The following is an 18,703-nucleotide window of genomic DNA, read 5'->3' as shown; positions in this document are numbered from 1 at the left end:
AGATGCCATGATCTTAGTTTTCTGAATGTTGAGCTTTAAGCCAACTTTTTCACTCTCCTCTTTCACTTTCATCAAGAGGCTCTTTAGTTCTTCACTTTCTGCTTAATATTTTAGACTGATTTTCAGAAAACTTAAATTGCAATTCTTTTTTTGAAATAAGGAGATAGATTTTCTGAGTAAGTGACTTCACATTCCAAGAATTAGTTCTATACCTGAAAAATGAGAAATCTCACATATTTCTAAACTATTTGCTGTTTTTCTTCACTAATTTAAATTTTTCATATTAGTTTTAATGTACTGTTTACTATAATTGGTGGCTCAGCTTTTGTAGTTGTTCTTAGGTAGGTGATATATTTTTATTATTTTTATTTTTTGGCAGCTAGATTATTTCACATATAATCTTTTTTATTAATATGTTTACTTTCTTTTAGTGTACTATGTTTCATTTGGCATTGGTTCATTTTTTAAAAAGAATGACATTTTTAAAAAAAACTGTCTAGGAAATGTAGACAGTTCATGAATTACTTTAACTGTAAAGATGGGAACACTACCTCTGTCTAAAGTTTATTTCTGAACAGTATTTCTTTTCTTATATCACCTAAGAGGGATCAACATTAAATATTAAGAATATTAAATTTAATTTTAATATTTGTATTTTCCCTAAAGCCTTAAGTTGGAATTTGAATTTTACTAATATGACCATATTTTTACTTTATAATACATTTGTTAATTTTTAGGAATAGCGTGAAATTCTCCAGTAACAACAGACAAAATAGGTGAGCATAGTTTACTTTCCACAGCATGTGTTAACTTTTAAAAAGTACTATATGCAGGCATAATAATGTGTGGACATTTTTGCTTCAGAATAAAATCCTTTCATACCTTTTTTAAGATACTACATTCTGAAGTTAACCTATCACAGCTATATCTTAAGAACATCAAAATGGAGTTTATGTAACTTAAAATGTGGCTCAGCCTCATTTTTTTTTTTTCTTTTAATTTTATTTTATTTTTAAACTTTACATAACTGTATTAGTTTTGCCAAATATCAAAATGAATCCGCCACAGGTATACATGTGTTCCCCATCCTGAACCCTCCTCCCTCCTCCCTCCCCATTCCAGAGATAAATCCACGCACATATGGACACCTTATCTTTGACAAAGGAGGCAAGAATATACAATGGATTAAAGACAATCTCTTTAACAAGTGGTGCTGGGAAATCTGGTCAACCACTTGTAAAAGAATGAAACTAGAACACTTTCTAACACCATACACAAAAATAAACTCAAAATGGATTAAAGATCTAAACGTAAGACCAGAAACTATAAAACTCCTAGAGGAGAACATAGGCAAAACACTCTCTGACATACATCACAGCAGGATCCTCTATGACCCACCTCCCAGAATATTGGAAATAAAAGCAAAAATAAACAAATGGGACCTAATTAACCTTAAAAGCTTCTGCACATCAAAGGAAACTATTAGCAAGGTGAAAAGACAGCCTTCAGAATGGGAGAAGATAATAGCAAATGAAGCAACTGACAAACAACTAATCTCGAGAATATACAAGCAACTCCTACAGTTCAGCCTCATTTTAAAATAAAGACATCTTTAAAAAAAGAAGAAACACAGAGGGGAGTCAGCATAGGTAATGCTGGGAAGTCTCCCTTCAAACATAAAATTTAAAACAAATGCCAATAATATGTTAGGATAAGTCATACATGAAAAAGAAAAGAGATAGCAGAAAATGAAGAAATTAAGACATTTCATAAAGGTATGCTAACCCATAGAAAAGAGAAGGAAGCATTGTCAGATTATATACATGTATATGCTTTCCAAATTGTAGGTTTGGGAGTAATAAAACATAAAATAGACATTAGTCCTTTTGAAAGAATTGATTCTTAAATGAAGCAAACTTTAACATACTCCTCAAGGACACAGAAGTAAACTTGGGTATGAAGATCTGCAATGCCATTCAACAGGAAACCAAAATCAGACAGATATCGATTGTATTTGAAAATTTATGAATTAAAAATTAATTCCTACAAAATACAAACAGGTGTTTTGATGGAAGCAGACAAATAGATTCTGATGCTCTTATGGGGAAAACATCAGCTAGAACAGCCAAGAGAAGTCTGAAAAGAAATAAGATAGGGCTAGCATTACCAGATGGGAGAAGGCAATGGCACCCCACTCCAGTACTTTTGCCTGGAAAATCCCATGGACAGAGGAGCCTGGTAGGCTGCAGTCCATGGGGTCGCTAGAGTCGGACACGACTGAGCAACTTCACTTTCACTTTTCACTTTCATGTATTGGAGAAGGAAATGGCAACCCACTCCAGTGTTCTTGCCTGGAGAATCCCAGGGACAGGGAAGCCTGTTGGGCTGCCGTCTCTGGGGTCACACAGAGTCGGACACGACTGAAGTGACTTAGCAGCAGCAGCAGCAGCATTACCAGATATTACATTATATCATAAAACCTAAAAAATTAGTAGTAGTGGCATATAAAAAGACAGGAAATGAAACAAAAAAGCCAGAAATACTACCACACACATTTGGAAATTGACTATATGTTAAAAGCAGCCCTTCAATTTACTGAGTTAAAGGTGGACTTCTTAATAAATGGTGTTAGGTCATGTAGGTACAGTTTGTTTAAAACAAAATTAAGGTTAGACTCTTTGCCTCACACAATACACTAGTATAAACTGCAAAAAGACTAAAGATCTAAATGCAAATCACTAAATTTTGTAGTAGGAAAAGCCTCTATAAAGCCAAAGGCATCCAAGATAGAAAACACTGTCATCAAGGTCAAAAGATAAATGACAATTTAAAAACCATTTAGTCAGTCACTCAGTTGTGTCCCACTCTTTGTGATCCCATGAGCTGCAGCATGCCAGGCTCCCCTGTCCATCACCAACTCTTGGAGATTTCTCAGACTCATGTCCATTGAGTCATTGAGGCCATCCAACCATCTCAACTCTGCCATCGCTTTCTCCTCCTGACTTCAGTCCTTGCCAGCATCAGGGTCTTTTCCAATGAGTCAGTTCTTCGCATCAGGTGGCCAAATGATTGGAGTTTTACCTTCAGCATCAGTACTTCCAATAATATTTAGGACTGATTTCCTTTAGGATTGACTGGTTCGATCTCCTTGCTTCCCAAGGGACTCTTAAGAGTCTACTCCAACATCACAGTTCAAAAGCATCAATTCTTTGGTGCTCAGCTTTCTTTGTGGTCCAAGTCTCACATCCATACATGACTACTGGTAAAACCATAGCTATGAGTTTACAGACCTTTGTCAGGAAAGCAGTATCTCTGCTTTTTAATATGCTGTCTAGGTTTGTCATAGCTTTTTTCCCATGGAGCAAGCATCTTTTCATTCCATGGCTGCAGTCACCATCTACAGTGATTTTGGAGCCACAAAAATTAAAGTCTGTCACTGTTTCCATTATTTTCCCATCTATTTGCCATGAAGTGATAGGACTATAAGCCATGATCTTCATTTTCTGAACATTGAGTTTTAAGCCAGCATTTTCATTCTCCTCTTTCACTGTTATCAGGAGGCTCTTTAGTTCTTAACTTTCTGCCATAAGGGTGATGTCATCTGCATATCTGAGGTTATTGATATTTCTCCCAGCAATCTTGATTCCAGCTTGTGCTTCATCCAGTCTGGCATTTCAGATGATGTAGTCTGCATATAAGTTAAATAAGCAAGGTGACAATATACATCCTTGATATACTCCTGTCCCAATTTTGGAATGGTTTAAAAACCATTAGGTGGACAATAAATGAGAAGATGGATATTTATGTAGTACCAAAATATCATTGCACATGTTACTTTCTTGTTGTACAAGGAAGCATAAATGAGTGCTATGCAACCTTAGTGATGATTCAGCATCCGTAATGGTGGTTCAAGCATATATTTTGAGCCTCCTGGGCAGATAAAATATAAAGTGTACAGCATCATCCTGAACATATTCTGGAAAGAAAAAATATCCAACCTTTCAGATCCACATTCACAGTCATAGAATTATGAGTAACTAGCCTCCAATTAAATAAATTAATTTAAAAAATAAATAAAGTTGCCTGAATTAAATTAAAAAAATATAATATATAGGGCATAGAGAAACAAGTTATAACATACCTCAAGGAAGCAATCAGACAAATCAAAATAGATTATTCATCAGGAAAACCGGCCTAGTCTCTTTAATGAATCTTTGAAATGAAAACAAAACCAAACAGATGACAACAACAAAAAATCTGTTTTAGATTAAAGAAGAGAAGACTTAAGGGATGTGGCAGGTAAATGCAGTAAATGAGTCTGGATTGAATTGTGGTTTAGCCAAACCAGCTACAAAAGATAGTAGAGGTATAGTTGGAGAATTCCAAATCTACTGATAAGATGAATTCTGTACATAAACATGCAAAAATAACAATGAAAATTAGCACATGGCAGTCATATTTTATGTGTGCATGCGTGCTAAGTTACATCAGTAATGTCTGACTCATTGTGACACTATGGAAATAGCCCGCCAGGCTCCTCTGTCCATAAATTCTTCAGGCATGAATACTAGAGTGGGTAGCCAGACATTTCTCCAGGGGATCTTCCTGACCCAGGGATCAAACCCCTGTCTCTTATGTCTCCTGCATTGGTAGGCATTTCTTTACCACTAGCGCCCCGGGGAAGGCCCAGTATTTTATGTACATGTAGTATATATGCATGAACAGTATGGAAAGGCAAAAAGATAGGACACTGAAAGATGAACTCCCCAGGTCGGTAGGTGCTCAAATGCTACTGAAGATCAATGGAGAACTAACTCCAGAAAGAATGAAGAGATAGAGCCAAAGCAAAAACAAAACCCAGTTGTGGATATGACTGGTGGTGGAAATAAAGTTCAAGGCTGTAAAGAGCAATACTACATAGGAACCTGGAATGTTAGGTCCATGAATCACGGCAAATTGGAAATGATCAAACAGGAGATGGCAAGAGTGAACATCGACATTTTAGGCATCAGTGAGCTAAAATGGAGTGGAATAGGTGAATTTAACTCAGATGACCATTATATCTACTACTGTGGGCAAGAATCCCTAAAGAAGACATGGAGTAGCCATCATAGTCAACAAAAAGAGTCCGAAATGCAGTACTTGGATGCAATCTCAAATATGACAAATTGATCTCTGTTCATTTCCAAGACAAACCATTCAATATCACTGTAAACCAAGTCTATGCTCCGACCAGTAATGCTGAAGAAGCTGAAGTTGAACGGACTATGAAGACCTACAAGACCTGCTAGAACTAACACCCAAAAAAGGTGTCCTTTTCATTATAGGGGACTGAAATGCAAAAGTAGGAAGTCAAGAAATACCTGGAGTAACAGGCAAATTTGGCTTTGGAGTACAGAATGAAGCAGGTCAATTGCAAACAGAGTTCTGCCAAGAGAATGCACTGGTCGTAACAAACACCCTCTTCCAACAGCACAAGAGAAGACTGTACATAAGGACATCACCAGATGGTCAATACTGAAATCAGATTGATTATATTCTTTGCTTCCAAAGATGGAGAAGTTTGTTACAGTCAGCAAAAACAAGACCGGGAGCTGACTGTGGCTCAGATCATGAACTCCTTACTGTCAAATTCAGACTTAAATTGAAAAAGTAGCGAAAACCACTAGACCATTCAGTTATGACCTAAATCAAATCCCTTATAACTATACAGTGTAAGTGACAAATAGATTCAAAGGATTAGATCTGATAGACAGAGTGCCTAAAGAGGGTCATGATGTTGCAGAGGAGAAAGGGATTAACTATTTCAAAGAAAAGAAATGCAAAAAGGCAAAATGGCTGTCTGAGGAGGCTTTACAAAAGGTATGAAAAGAAGAGAAGTGAAAGGCAAGGGAGGAAAGGAAGGATATACCCATTTGAATGCAGAGTTCCAAAGAATAGCAAGGAGCGATAAGAAAGCCTTCCTCAGTGATCAGTGCAAAGAAATAGAGGAAAACAATAGAATGGGAAAGACTAGAGATCTCGTCAAGAAATTAGAGATACCAAAGGAACTTTTCATGCAAAGATGGGCACAATAAAGGACAGAAAAGGTATAGACCTAACAGAAACAGAAGCTATTAAGAAGAGGTGGCAAGAATACAGAGAAAAACTATCCAAAAATATTTTCATGATTCAGATAATCACAATGGTGTGATCACCAACCTAGAGCCAGACATCCTGGAATATGAAGTCAAGTGGGCTTTAGGAAGCATCACTATGAACAAAGTTAGTGGAGGTGAAGGAATTCCAGGTGAGCTATTTCAAATCCTAAAAGATGATGCTGTGAAAGTGTTGCACTCAATATGCCAGCAAATGTAGAAAACTCAGCAATGGCCACAATACTGGAAAAGGTCAATTTTCATTCTAATCCCAAAGAAAGCCAATGCGAAAGAATGCTCAAACTACGGCACAATTTTACTCATCTCACATGCTGGCAAAGGAATGTTCAAAATTCTCCAAGCCAGGCTTCAACAGTACATGAACCATGAACTTTCAGATGTTCAAGCTGGATTTAGAAAAGGCAGAGGAACCAGAGATCAAATTGCAAACATCCACTGGATCATAGAAAAATGCTAGAAAGTTCCAAAAAAAAAAAAAAAATCTATTTCTGCTTTGTTGACTATGCCAAAGCCTTTGACTGTGTGGATCACAACAAACTCTGGGAAATTCTTCAAGAGATGGGAATACCTGATCACCTGACCTGCCTCCTGGAAAATCTGTATGCAAGTCAAGAAGCAACAGTTAGAACTGGACATGGAACAACAGACTGGTTCCAAATTGAGAAAGGAGTACATCAAGGCTGTATATTGTCACCCTGCTTATTTAACTTCTATGCAGAGTACATCATGAGAAACGCTGGGCTGGAAGAAGCACAAGCTGGAATCAAGATTGCCAGGAGAAATATCAATAACCTCAGATATGCAGATGACACCACTCTTATGGCAGAAAGTGAAGAAGAACTAAAGAGCCTCTTGATGAAAGTGAAAGAGGAGAGTGAAAAAGTTGGCTTAAAGCTCAACATTCAGAAAACGAAGATTATGGCATCTGGTCCCATCACTTCATGGGAAATAGATGGGGAAACAGTGGAACAGTAACAGACTCTTTTGAGGGGCTCCAAAATCACTGCAGATGGTGACTGCAGCCATGAAATTGAAAGATGCCTGCTCCTTGGAAGAAAAGTTATGGCCAACCTGGACAGCTTATTAAAAAGCAGACATTATTTGGCCAACACAGGTCCATCTAGTCAAAACTATGGTTTTTCCATTAGTCATGTATGGATGTGAGAGTTGGACTATAAAGAAATCTGAGTGCCGGAGAATTGATGCTTTTGAACTATGGTGTTGGAGAAGACTCTTGAGAGTCCCTTGGACAGCAAGGAGATCCAACCAGTCCATCCTAAAGGAAATCAGTCCTGAATATTCATTGGAAGGGCTGATGCTGAAGCTGAAACTCCAGTTCTCTGGCCACCTCATGCAAAGAACTGATTCATCTGAAAAGACCCTGATGCTGGGAAAGATTGAGGGAGGGAGGAGAAAGGAATGACAGAGAATGAGATGGTTGGATGGCATCACCGACTCAATGGACATGAGTCTGAGTAAACTCTGGGATTATGATGGACAGAGAGTCCTGGCGTGCTGCAATCCATGGAGTCTCAAAGAATAAGACATGCCTGAGCAACTATTCTGAGTATATATGTATGAAGGTAGAAGATTAAATATGTATAAAATTGTTTAAGGATATCAGTAGGCTTTTAAAAGTGGAAATATCTGTGTGCTCATAATACAGAGTTTACATTTTACTACTGCTTGTTCCTTTTGTGTCACCCCTTTTAAACACAGTGTTATCTTTCTTTGTCATCCACCTGAAGAAATATTTGGGTATGTTTAACATATGATTCTCTAAATTCTCCTTATTTCATGTTATATATTTTTTAATTTAGTTTTTATTTTATATTGAAGTATAGTTGATTTACTGAATATGTTGTGTTAGTTTCATGTATACAGTTAAGTGATTAAGTTATATTGATTTATATATATACCTTTCTTTTGCAGATTCTTTCCCATGTAATTTTTTTGCAGAATATTGAGTAGAGTTCCCTCTGCTATGTAGTAGGTTCTTGTTGATTATCTATTTTATGTACAGTAGTGTGTATGTGTTAATCCCAAACTCTTAGCTTATCCCCCACAGTATTTCTCTTTTGGTAATCATACATTTGTTTTTGTATTCTGTGTGTCTCTTAAGTATCATTTTTTTTAGATTCCACATATAGGTGATATCATATGACATTTGTGTTTGACTTACTTCACTTAGGATAATCTCTTAGGTCCATGAATATTGGTGCCAATTATATTTTTTTATTTTTATGGCTGAGTAATATTCCATTGTGCATATGTCCCATATCATCTTTACCCATTCCTCTTTCACTGGACATTTAGGTTGCTTCCATGTCTTGGCTATTGTAAATGGTACTGCAGTGAACATTGATGTGTATATCTTTTTGAATTGTGGTTTTTTTCTGGCTTTATGCCCAAGTGTAAAGTTAAAAAAATTTAACTCTATTTAGTGTGGTGCTTTAACACATTTTACGCCATATTCCTGTTAGCTTGGGTTAATCGTATGACCGCGGTGGCTGGCACAAGATTTACCAACTTTTTTTTACAAGTTCTTAAAATCTGAGGAAGAGAAAATATAAAAGTAAGTTGAAAATTCTAGGCATATTTTATGTGAGAAGGGACTTCCATCTGCATAGTGACAATAATTTCAACGGGGCTACTCAAGCTTTTTTGATTACATTCTCCTATTGATTATTCCTCTCCTGGGTTGCCTCTCAGACTTTAATATTTTAGGATGAAAATTATTATTGTATACTCCTTTGAGGTGCTTTCTTGGGCTTCCTGACTTTGTGAGCAATTTTATTTTCTTCCAGGACTTGAGTCATATAGTTTGCCCTCATAAATATTTAAATAGTTATTATCAATATTATTAACATATTTTTAATAACAGCACTTCAGAAAAGTGGAGTTGCTGCTGCCTATGAAAGCTAGTTGACACCTTTTGATGGGTATGGCTTTGAGAGGAGCTGTAAAGAGCAGAGGAGGAGCTTGACAGCTGCGGTAAAGAGAACATGACTCCGACCCAGGGAAGGCGAGTGATTGCAACTGGAGTGACAGTTTCCAGGTGGTTTCATTTATCTCTCTGATACCTTTCAAATACCTCTCTAGCAAAATGCCTTGAGCAAAACACACAGATTTCCAGGTGTAATCTTATTAAAAGAATACTGTAGACGTGTATAGAACTCTTTTAGGAAATAGTTTCAAAAATTCATATTTGTAAGAAAGTAGTTTAATCATCTCCCTTCTAAAATTTACTTCCGACAGCTTCAGCTAATCTTGTGTGGTCTTGACCACTCACTATCTGTCAAACATTCAGGATCAAAAGGAAATTCTCTTTAGTCATGAATTCTGCTCCAAATAAGAATAAACAGATTACAAGACTCAATTTTAAACTTCTAGCCTAATGGAAATAAAATTTATAGGGCAGAAATACCAGGATTATTTTCATTTGTTAAATGTAATTTTGTTGAAACACAAATCTCCTTTTGAAGATATTTACAGGGCAGAATGGGTATTTCCTCATGCCCCCATGTAGTAAACACACCAGAGCAGTAACCAAGAATAAAAGATAAACTCACCAGGAAAAAAAAAAAAATGCACCTTCTCTCTTGAAAGAAAAAGATTCACAATCAGATCACATGATAATTGTCCACAGATATTACAAAGAACAGACATTGGAGACCACTCACTGAACTAAAGCTCTTCTAACTTCTCTCTTTTTCCCTATATATTTAGTGTGTGTTTTGCAGCTGTAACTGCAAGAGTCTGGGGAAAGCTGGAAGGAGATATTCAAGAACCCAAAGAAGAAAAGGAGAAGGTGGATAGAGAAGGATTGTTTCTGCTTTAAATTAATAGAAAAACTAGCAGGGGACCATTTCCTTCACCTGTATCTGTATCAGCGCCCTTTATCCCAATATGGAAATGATTTGAACTGATGTACACAGAGGGAAAGAAGGAGAAGAAAATAAACTATGACCAGGCTATTAAAATAATCTATCCAAGTTTACTCACTTAAAAAATGTGAAAAACAAAACCATGTAACTAGAGCATCACTGCCACTCTTCTTCCCCTTATCTCATACTTCATTTACCATCTGTGCTACATGTTTTGCCTCCTTTTTCCCCCCTCTTAATTCATTATCTTATCTTCTTTTTTCCGGTTCCCTGACCCTGTGAACCAGTGGTCTATTTCATGTTCGTAGACACAATATTCCCTGCTAAATTTGATGGGCAACATAAGGTTTGTGTATTCAAATACCATTTCATGCTCTGTTCCACACTTCTCGTCCTTAGGATCATTAGTCACAGTATGTGTTCCATGCTGTGCCCATAATGTCTCATTTGATAATCACACACTCAAAGAATATTTTGAATCTTTATTTTACTAACAAAGCATCAGTATCAAACACAATGTGTCCCTTGTGTTCCTACTCTTTCCAAAGCTATGTCTTAACATATAGACAATATTTATCTCTTTAGAATTCCCAAAATGTGTTTTGGTCAACTGAGAACTTTTCAGGGTTAACAAATAGGAAAAGCTCTTTTTTTTTTTTTTTAAACTTGAGGTTAGCAAGGAAGCATCTTTAAATAGACTAGAATTTTTTAAGATAATTATTTCAAGCTGATTAAGTTTTAACCATGAATGTCATCCATGGACTGACATAAAAATTTGAAGAAAGAAGAAATTATCATAATTAAGGGATTGAATGAAAATTCTTTTAGTGGTACAAATCATTAATTTTTGTGATAATCAGGTAAGATTGTAAGACAGCCTCAAAGGAAAAAAAAATCTAACATTATCTCAGTTTGATATGTACAGAAGTATACATATGATTGCCATTGTTTTTATGAAGGATTTACAAAGATCCTAATAAGATGAATGTTGGTATGTTGAGATCTACATGAAAGAATATGAAAATTACCAGTAGTGGCAATAAATTAAAATTTATAAATTCTACCACGATTTTAAATTCTAGCTTACCAGAAATCATTAAAAAAAATTTCTTTTAAACCTTTTTATTAGCATATCTATCAAAGTAGACAATAATTCCTTAATATCACTTACTGTGCAGTCCATATTTGCATTTCCCCAGTTGTCTAAAAGCTTCTCATTACAGTTGTTTTGTTGAAATCAGTTGAAATATAGTATATACAATATTCCTTTTGTATACAATGTATGCACATTGTATTTGACTAGTACACTGTCTTAAATTACTTTTAAATTGTAAGAGTTCCCCTCTTATCGCCCCCGCCCCATTTTTTCATTTGCATTACACATTCTAGAATGGGTGATGACTTCCTTGTGGTGAGATTTAACTTACTCCCTTATTCTTATATTTTCTACACTTTCAGTCCAAGATGTTTTACAGAAGGTGCTATGTCTTCTTATTGCACCTCCTCTAGAGACATATGTCTAGTTGTCACTCTTTTTTTCTTATGGTGTAAAGGTAACTTTATTTTCAACTGTATTGAATAATGCAAAATTGTTTTTCAAAGTTTTTATACCAATTTAAACAATCTTTAGCAATTCCATAATCTTTTATTGCCCCATAGCCTCACCAGTTCTCTATGAGGGGTGGGGTGGGGAGTGGGAGGGAGGCTTAAGAGGGAGGGGATATATGTATACTTATAACTGATTCACATGGTTGTATAGCAGAAACCAACACAGCATTGTAAAGCAATTATCCTCCAATTAAAAAATTTTTTAAAAAGAAAATACAGGAAGATAGCTTTATGACCCCAGGTTGGTAGAAAATTTCAAGCACTAAGATAAAAGAAAGGAATGATAAATTCTATTATATTGAGATTAAGAATTATTGACAATCAATATACACTATAAAGGGAATAAAAATAGCATGCCATCTAGCAGGAGAATTACGTATGTATGTGTGTGTAATTTCTAAAAAACATTAAGAAAAAACAGTCCATAATCAAAAGACATAGAAGATTAAAAATGAGTCTCCGATTTTTTTAAATGCACAACTGAATAACTAATAAAGTAAATAAAAATGAAAACCACAGTAAAATGTCTTTCAAACCTGACTGTTGAAGACATTAAATGTTGATGAGAACTGGTGAAGCTATGGAGCAATAAAAGACTATGGAATTGCTCAAGATTGTTAAAATTTTTCATTTTATATTAGAGTATAATTGATTTATAGTGTTGTTAGTTTCAGATTATTAGCAAAGTGATTGAGTTATAAGTATACATATACCTATTCTTTTTCAGATTCCTTTCCCATTTAGGTTACTGTAGAATATTGAGTAGAGTTTCTTGTGCTATACAGTAGGTCCTTGTTGATTATGTGTTTTATGAGAATCCCAGGGACAGAGGAGCCTGGTGGGCTGCCGTCTATGGGGTTGCACAGAGTCGGACACGACTGAAGCAACTTAGCAGCAGCAGCAGTGTGTTTATGTTAATCCCAAACTCCTAAGTTTTCCCTCCCCATCCCCACCTTTCCCCTTTGGTAACCATAATTTTGTTTTTGTAGTCTGTGGGTTTATTTCTGTTTTGTAAATAAGTTCATTTATATCATCTTTTTAGACTCTACATGTAAGTGATATCATATGATATTTTTCTTTGACTTGCTTCACTTAGTATGATAATCTCTAGAACTGCTCTTTTAATTTTATGTGCTCTGCTGGGCCTCTAGCCATTTCTTATACTAGACAATAGGCATTTGTTGGCTAAGACTACTAAATAGTCCCCTAGTGAATCATGCCTCCTGATAGTCACACCCTTGGATGGGCCATGCTAACACTGAATCTGCTCTGACCATATATAGCCAAAAGATCATGGCATAAATAATGACGCATGGGTTCAAGACCAGCTTTTAAATACTGGACTCTAGGAATACCCACTTATCACAATAGCCATGTCAAAAGTCGAAGAAACTAAGACCACCATGCTATGAGAATACTAAGGCTAAGCCAGGTAAAGAGGCCGCACGGAGATGGCTACGGGCTTCCCGGGGACTTAGTGGTAAAGAATCTGCCTGCCAATGCAGGAGATGTGGGTTCTGTCTCTGGGTCGGGAAGATCCCCTGGAGGAGGAAATGACTACCCCCTCCAGTATTCTTGCCTGGAAAATTCCATGGATAGAGTAGCCTGGCAGGCTGCAGTTCCTGGGTTCACAAAGAGCTGGACATGACTGAATGCCTGAGTACATATAAAAATAGCTATCCCAGACCAGCTGTCAGCCATGTGAGTAAAGGAATCATCACCTTGCATATTCCAGCTCTGCTGCTGCTGCTAAGTTGCTTCAGTCGTGTCCCACTCTGTGCAACCCCATAGATGGAAGCCAACCAGGCTCCCCCGTCCCTGGGATTCTCCAGGCAAGAATACTGGAGTGGGTTGCCATTTCCTTCTCCAATGCATGAAAGTGAAAAGTGAAAGTGAAGTTGCTCAGTCGTGTCCGACTCTTCACGACCCCACGGACTGCAGCCTACCAGGCTCCTCCGCCCGTGGGATTTTCCAGGCAAGAGTACTGGAGTGGGTTGCCATTGCCTTCTCCAATTCCAGCTCTAGGAGGTCTCAAAGTCAAAAGCAACAGCTAAAGCTGAAAACTTACGGCCCTACTTAAGCTGTCCCAGCCACTTTGGCCATCTGACCTACTCTAGGTAGGGCTCCACTGCTAAGCCTTCCTTGCTGCGGCCCACCTGAGTTCCTAACCACAGAATTTCAGTATATACCTATGGCTTATTTGTGTTGAGGTTTGACAGAAAACAAGAAAATTCTGTAAAGTAGTTATCCTTCAATTAAAAAGAAATAAAATTTAAAAAATTTAATTGTCATTGGGTGCTAAGTCACTTCAGTCATATCCGACTCTTTCCGACTCTATGGGCTATAGCCCACCAGGTTCCTCTGTCCATGGAATTCTCCAGGCAAGAATACTGTAGTGGTTGCCATGCTCTCCTCCAAGGGATCTTCCCAACCCAGGGGTTGAACCTATGTCGCTTATGTCTCCTGCACTGGCAGGTAGATTCTTTACCACTGACACCACCTGGAAAGCCCCAATATTTTATGTACATGGTTGTCACTGTATACCCTTAAATATTGGGGTAATTCATTATGCAGCAATAAATAACTGAAATGGTGTTTACTTTTTAGATGCAGGATAAATGTATGAAAAAAATATAAAATGTATGTCATTAGCTTTCATACCATGCAGTGGGCAGAAATGGAAAGGACATTAAAAAAAGTTATTAGAAGCTTGAAAGGACTCAAGGAAACTGTTGATGTGGGCTTGAAGGACAGTGAAGGAAAGGTACCAATTACATGCTGACAGAAAAGTTGCAGAAATTTTTTTCTCTGTAATGTGAAAAATGGAAAGGGTTTATAATTTGTGCATAATTAAGATTTCAACACCAAAAATTGAAAGTTCTACATTGTTTCTTTTAGATGTATATAATAGGGAAGAGAAAGATGCCTTAAAGAAAAAGTAGTTCCATTTTTTAGCATAATTTAGAGGACATATATAGGAACAAGGAATTGCTGGATTTAAAAATAAAAATCTTTCTTTTCCCCAGCAAAGTATTCTCAGAGTGAGAAATGGGCAAAGATACAATTCAAAATGAGGCAGTTAAATCCTTTACTAAGATACAAAATGTAAAAAAAAAGATAAAAAATGCTGCACCATAGAAAATCTCAAAAGACTTAAGGGCCTTAAAGAATTTTGTTAAGTAATAGGGCTCCTAAGAATTTTAAGGAACTTGTTCCACAACAGCCTGACATAGGGCCCAAAATAGAAAATAACCTTTCTGAAGGCGATTCGAGGCCATGCCTTTTGTTTTTATAGTAAATTCTAATATTATTAATAGGAAGCTCAAAGTTCTTAATAGAGTGATACTTGAAGAGGCATTTCCTGCTTTAAAAGCCACAGAGCCTGTACAAAATAGAAAGATACTTCCTAGGGAGTGAGGTGACCAATAAAGACCTCAAGAATTTCAGTCATCCCAGCCCAGGTGCTAAGCAGGTGAGGGGGAAAAGTCTTCAAAGGTCACCAGCCTCAGTCTCTATCTAACTGCAATCTAATTGTATAAGGGATTCAAAGTAGGAATCACCCAGACTGTCATCACCAGAAATCATCTGCCTGACTCATACCTCTTGATGACACTAAATGTGTTTTTCTAACTTGGCAGATATTTTGCAATAGCATTTAAGATTATCTTTGTTTTCCATGTTTTTGATTCTCTGCAAAAAAAAATAATAATTTATAGCCTATCATAACGGTAATTCACATCATTTCATAAGATCATAGCTACTCATATCAGATGAACTAATCCAGAGTAATATCAGCCGTATGATCTCTAAAGTTGGACAGCGTCAAAGTCTCTAATTTTGGCACATTTCAACTTTTTTCTCTCCATATAATCTATTTTAATTTCACCATGAATTGAAAAGTTTTGGGAATTTGAGTTGACAATTTTAACCTATACATTTTTATGATCTAGTTATAAATTTTACCCTAAAAACTTGCAAAAAGAATAAATAAAGGCAAATCTGCCAGTCTGTATATAGGTGAATTAAGATGAGTCAATTTAGGACATTATATACTACTAGAAATAAACACGTACGTTATTATATGTGAAATTTTAAATGTAAAGTACATTGAATGTTTTGGTGAATTTTTCTGCCATAAATTTATTTCTCAAATGGAATCAATCTTAGAGTATAATATATTCTAACACAGATTAAAAATATCACTGGTATGCATTATAAGATTTTATTTTGCCAATCTTAAACTCCAGACTCTTACTTTTCTTCAAATCTTATTTTGAAGATACTCATGAACAATTTTAATAGTTTGTAAATATCTAAAATACACTTTATAGTTCAGTTTGCAGGCCAAAACTGTTGGTTTTATAAATGGGAAAGCTCTATTATATAGCATTAGCTAGTTCTCCTTAAATATTTACTGAGCATTTATGGTTATGGGCTTCATGATGAAAACCTTTGAGCTGTTTCTTGAAGTGGAAAAAGATTTGCATTAGATAAAGTGCAAAACAAGTTTCTCTTTAAGGCTGACCTATATCAGAACTAGTGACTTTCAATATCACTTTCCTGTGATCTGAGATTGAATTAGGAAGAGTAAGAATGTATTGATCATAGATATGTTTGTTATAAAATGTTCTATTAGTTTATGTATATGTTGACTCCAAGTAAATGTTCTCTCTTCAATTTTTTAGTCTTCTGTCCTTTCCAGTAATAAAACTTTAATTGGAAATTACTAAATTGCCATAAAATCTTAAAGTTGGAAGAGGCTTTGAAGTACTGATATACAAACTTAAACTCCGTGCCAGCTTGTCAATTGCAGTGCGCCTGCATCCCACCCTGCAGGGGTATCCTGCGAGACCTGGTCGCAGCATTAGTATTCCCTGACTTTTCTAATCAAAGACTTCAAGCTAAATAGTTTCATACATGATGAGCAATAACCTACTTAATATCAATTCCCTTCGAAAAGATCAAGGTTCCCTGCTTAAGATAATTTACCCTTTGAATTTTAAAACTAGGATGTTTAAGAGATATGATAAAATTCACATTGTCTTCTTGTAGTACCTAAAATTAGGATAGTGGATAGAAGTTACTTTAAGAGTATAAAAATATGATATTACTGAAATTCTAATTTAGAAATTCAAGCAAATGTATGAATAATGAGTGGAGGAAAAAAGACCGACTCAACATACATCTTCCCTTCTCTTTTATTCACTGTATTTTTCCCGTAATTATGTCTTTATTCATTCTTCATTTTTAAGTCACCACTTCTTCTGCTACCTAAAGTAATCTAATTCTATGTCTCCTATACATGTCAGACACCCAACTATATCAGACACATGATGAAGCAATTCATCAAGTGCAAGTTAATGAATTCTCAGAGAAGTTCCTGATCAATAAAGGAATGAAAGTGGCTAGGTAGAAATTGCATTTTCCAGTTTCTCATTTATTTCAGGACACAACTTAAAAGACAAAGGGCAGAAGAATGTTCAGATATCACTTTGTTATCCTAAGGAACTGTTTTTCATGACTATAATATAATGCTTTTGGGAGAACTATCTGTGAATGTTCTATGATAACTATAGTTATTGTAACATAAAGAAAAGCACGTGTGTCCAAAATATTATTATTTCACTTAATCAGGTCACAGTCACAAAGTAACAATGATTTGGAATATCATTTACACATTAGCCTCCCCTTAGAAATCTCCCACTTGAGATAAAATTAATCAACAGAAATTCAATTGTATCAATCAGGGTTAGTATTCTAATAAAGTTGTGTCCACAGTAAAAGGTATTAAGAAAAATATGTATTTGAAGAAAAATAACCTGAACACATGTGCTTAATTTTAAATCACACACATTGCTCCTTTCTAATTGATTATGGCACCTTTTGTAGCTCCAGAAACAGCAAGTACTAGTGTTATAATTTTCAAAATATCTTCAACAAGAAACTAAGGGTTTAGAATGACCTCATATTTATCGCTTCCAACTCTATCACGTGTCAATAGACATGGCAAACGTACAATACTAAGTTTAACAGTTTACAAAAAAATTAAGATAAAAAGGTAATTGTATGATCATAGTTAATCATTTCTAACAATTTGCTCTTTTATCACGTCATTAGACATAGCAAATGTACAATACTAAGTTTAACAGTTTACAAAAAAAATAAGATAAAAGGTAATTATATGATCATAGTTAATCATTTCTAACAATTTGCTCTTGGGTTAGCCAAGTAATTTCACTTCTTTATGAGCATTATGTTATTAATATTTGTATGGGCATCACATTGTTTACTTAATCTCTCCACATTACATTGTAATATTTTATCAAGAATTGAGTCTTTGGCCTCTTGATCATTTTCATGGTTCCTAAATATGTCTTTCACAGTTTGTCAATACCAGTAAGAATAGAATTCAGTATTTTACATATGGTCTTACCCATCTTTCTTCAGTAGATTTTCACCCACCTCTCATGAATTCAGAGACTGTATAAACATGGCATCACATATGTGGAACTGATTTTTCTCTTCATATATAATCTGCTTACTATCATTGTTTTCATCATCAGACTTTGATTATCATCACTTTTTCAGCTTATAGTATTCAAACTATATGTGTTTTGGAAGCTAATTCTTTTTTTTTTTTTTTTTTTTACTTTACTCCATAACTTTTTTTACAATTATTCCATAATTGTCAGTTTGCTTCTCCTGATAATGTAAAGAAAAGAAAGTTTGTTTTTAAAAACTAGAAATGTTAATATTAAATAAAGTTCTGAAGGACTCATGATAAAGATCAAGTGTACTAGAAAAATACTAACTCTTGCCTATTAACATAATATTCTCCAAATGTTGAGCATTCAAACTTTTCTAATATTATTTTTGTAAAATAAAGAGTGAAACTTTACTACACAGATAACAAAAGGTAATGCGTGACATTTATTTTAAACTAAAACTACCTTAATTTTCCCACTAGACCCTTACTTTATTGAAAAGGCAAGCTATACAAATTCTAGTTTTTGCTCCAAGAAGGAGAATTGTGACATATACTACAAGAAA

The sequence above is a fragment of the Bubalus kerabau genome, chromosome 8 (assembly GCF_029407905.1).
Source record: "Bubalus kerabau isolate K-KA32 ecotype Philippines breed swamp buffalo chromosome 8, PCC_UOA_SB_1v2, whole genome shotgun sequence".
Taxonomy (NCBI): Eukaryota; Metazoa; Chordata; class Mammalia; order Artiodactyla; family Bovidae; genus Bubalus; species Bubalus kerabau.
This window is presented reverse-complemented; position numbering follows the sequence as displayed.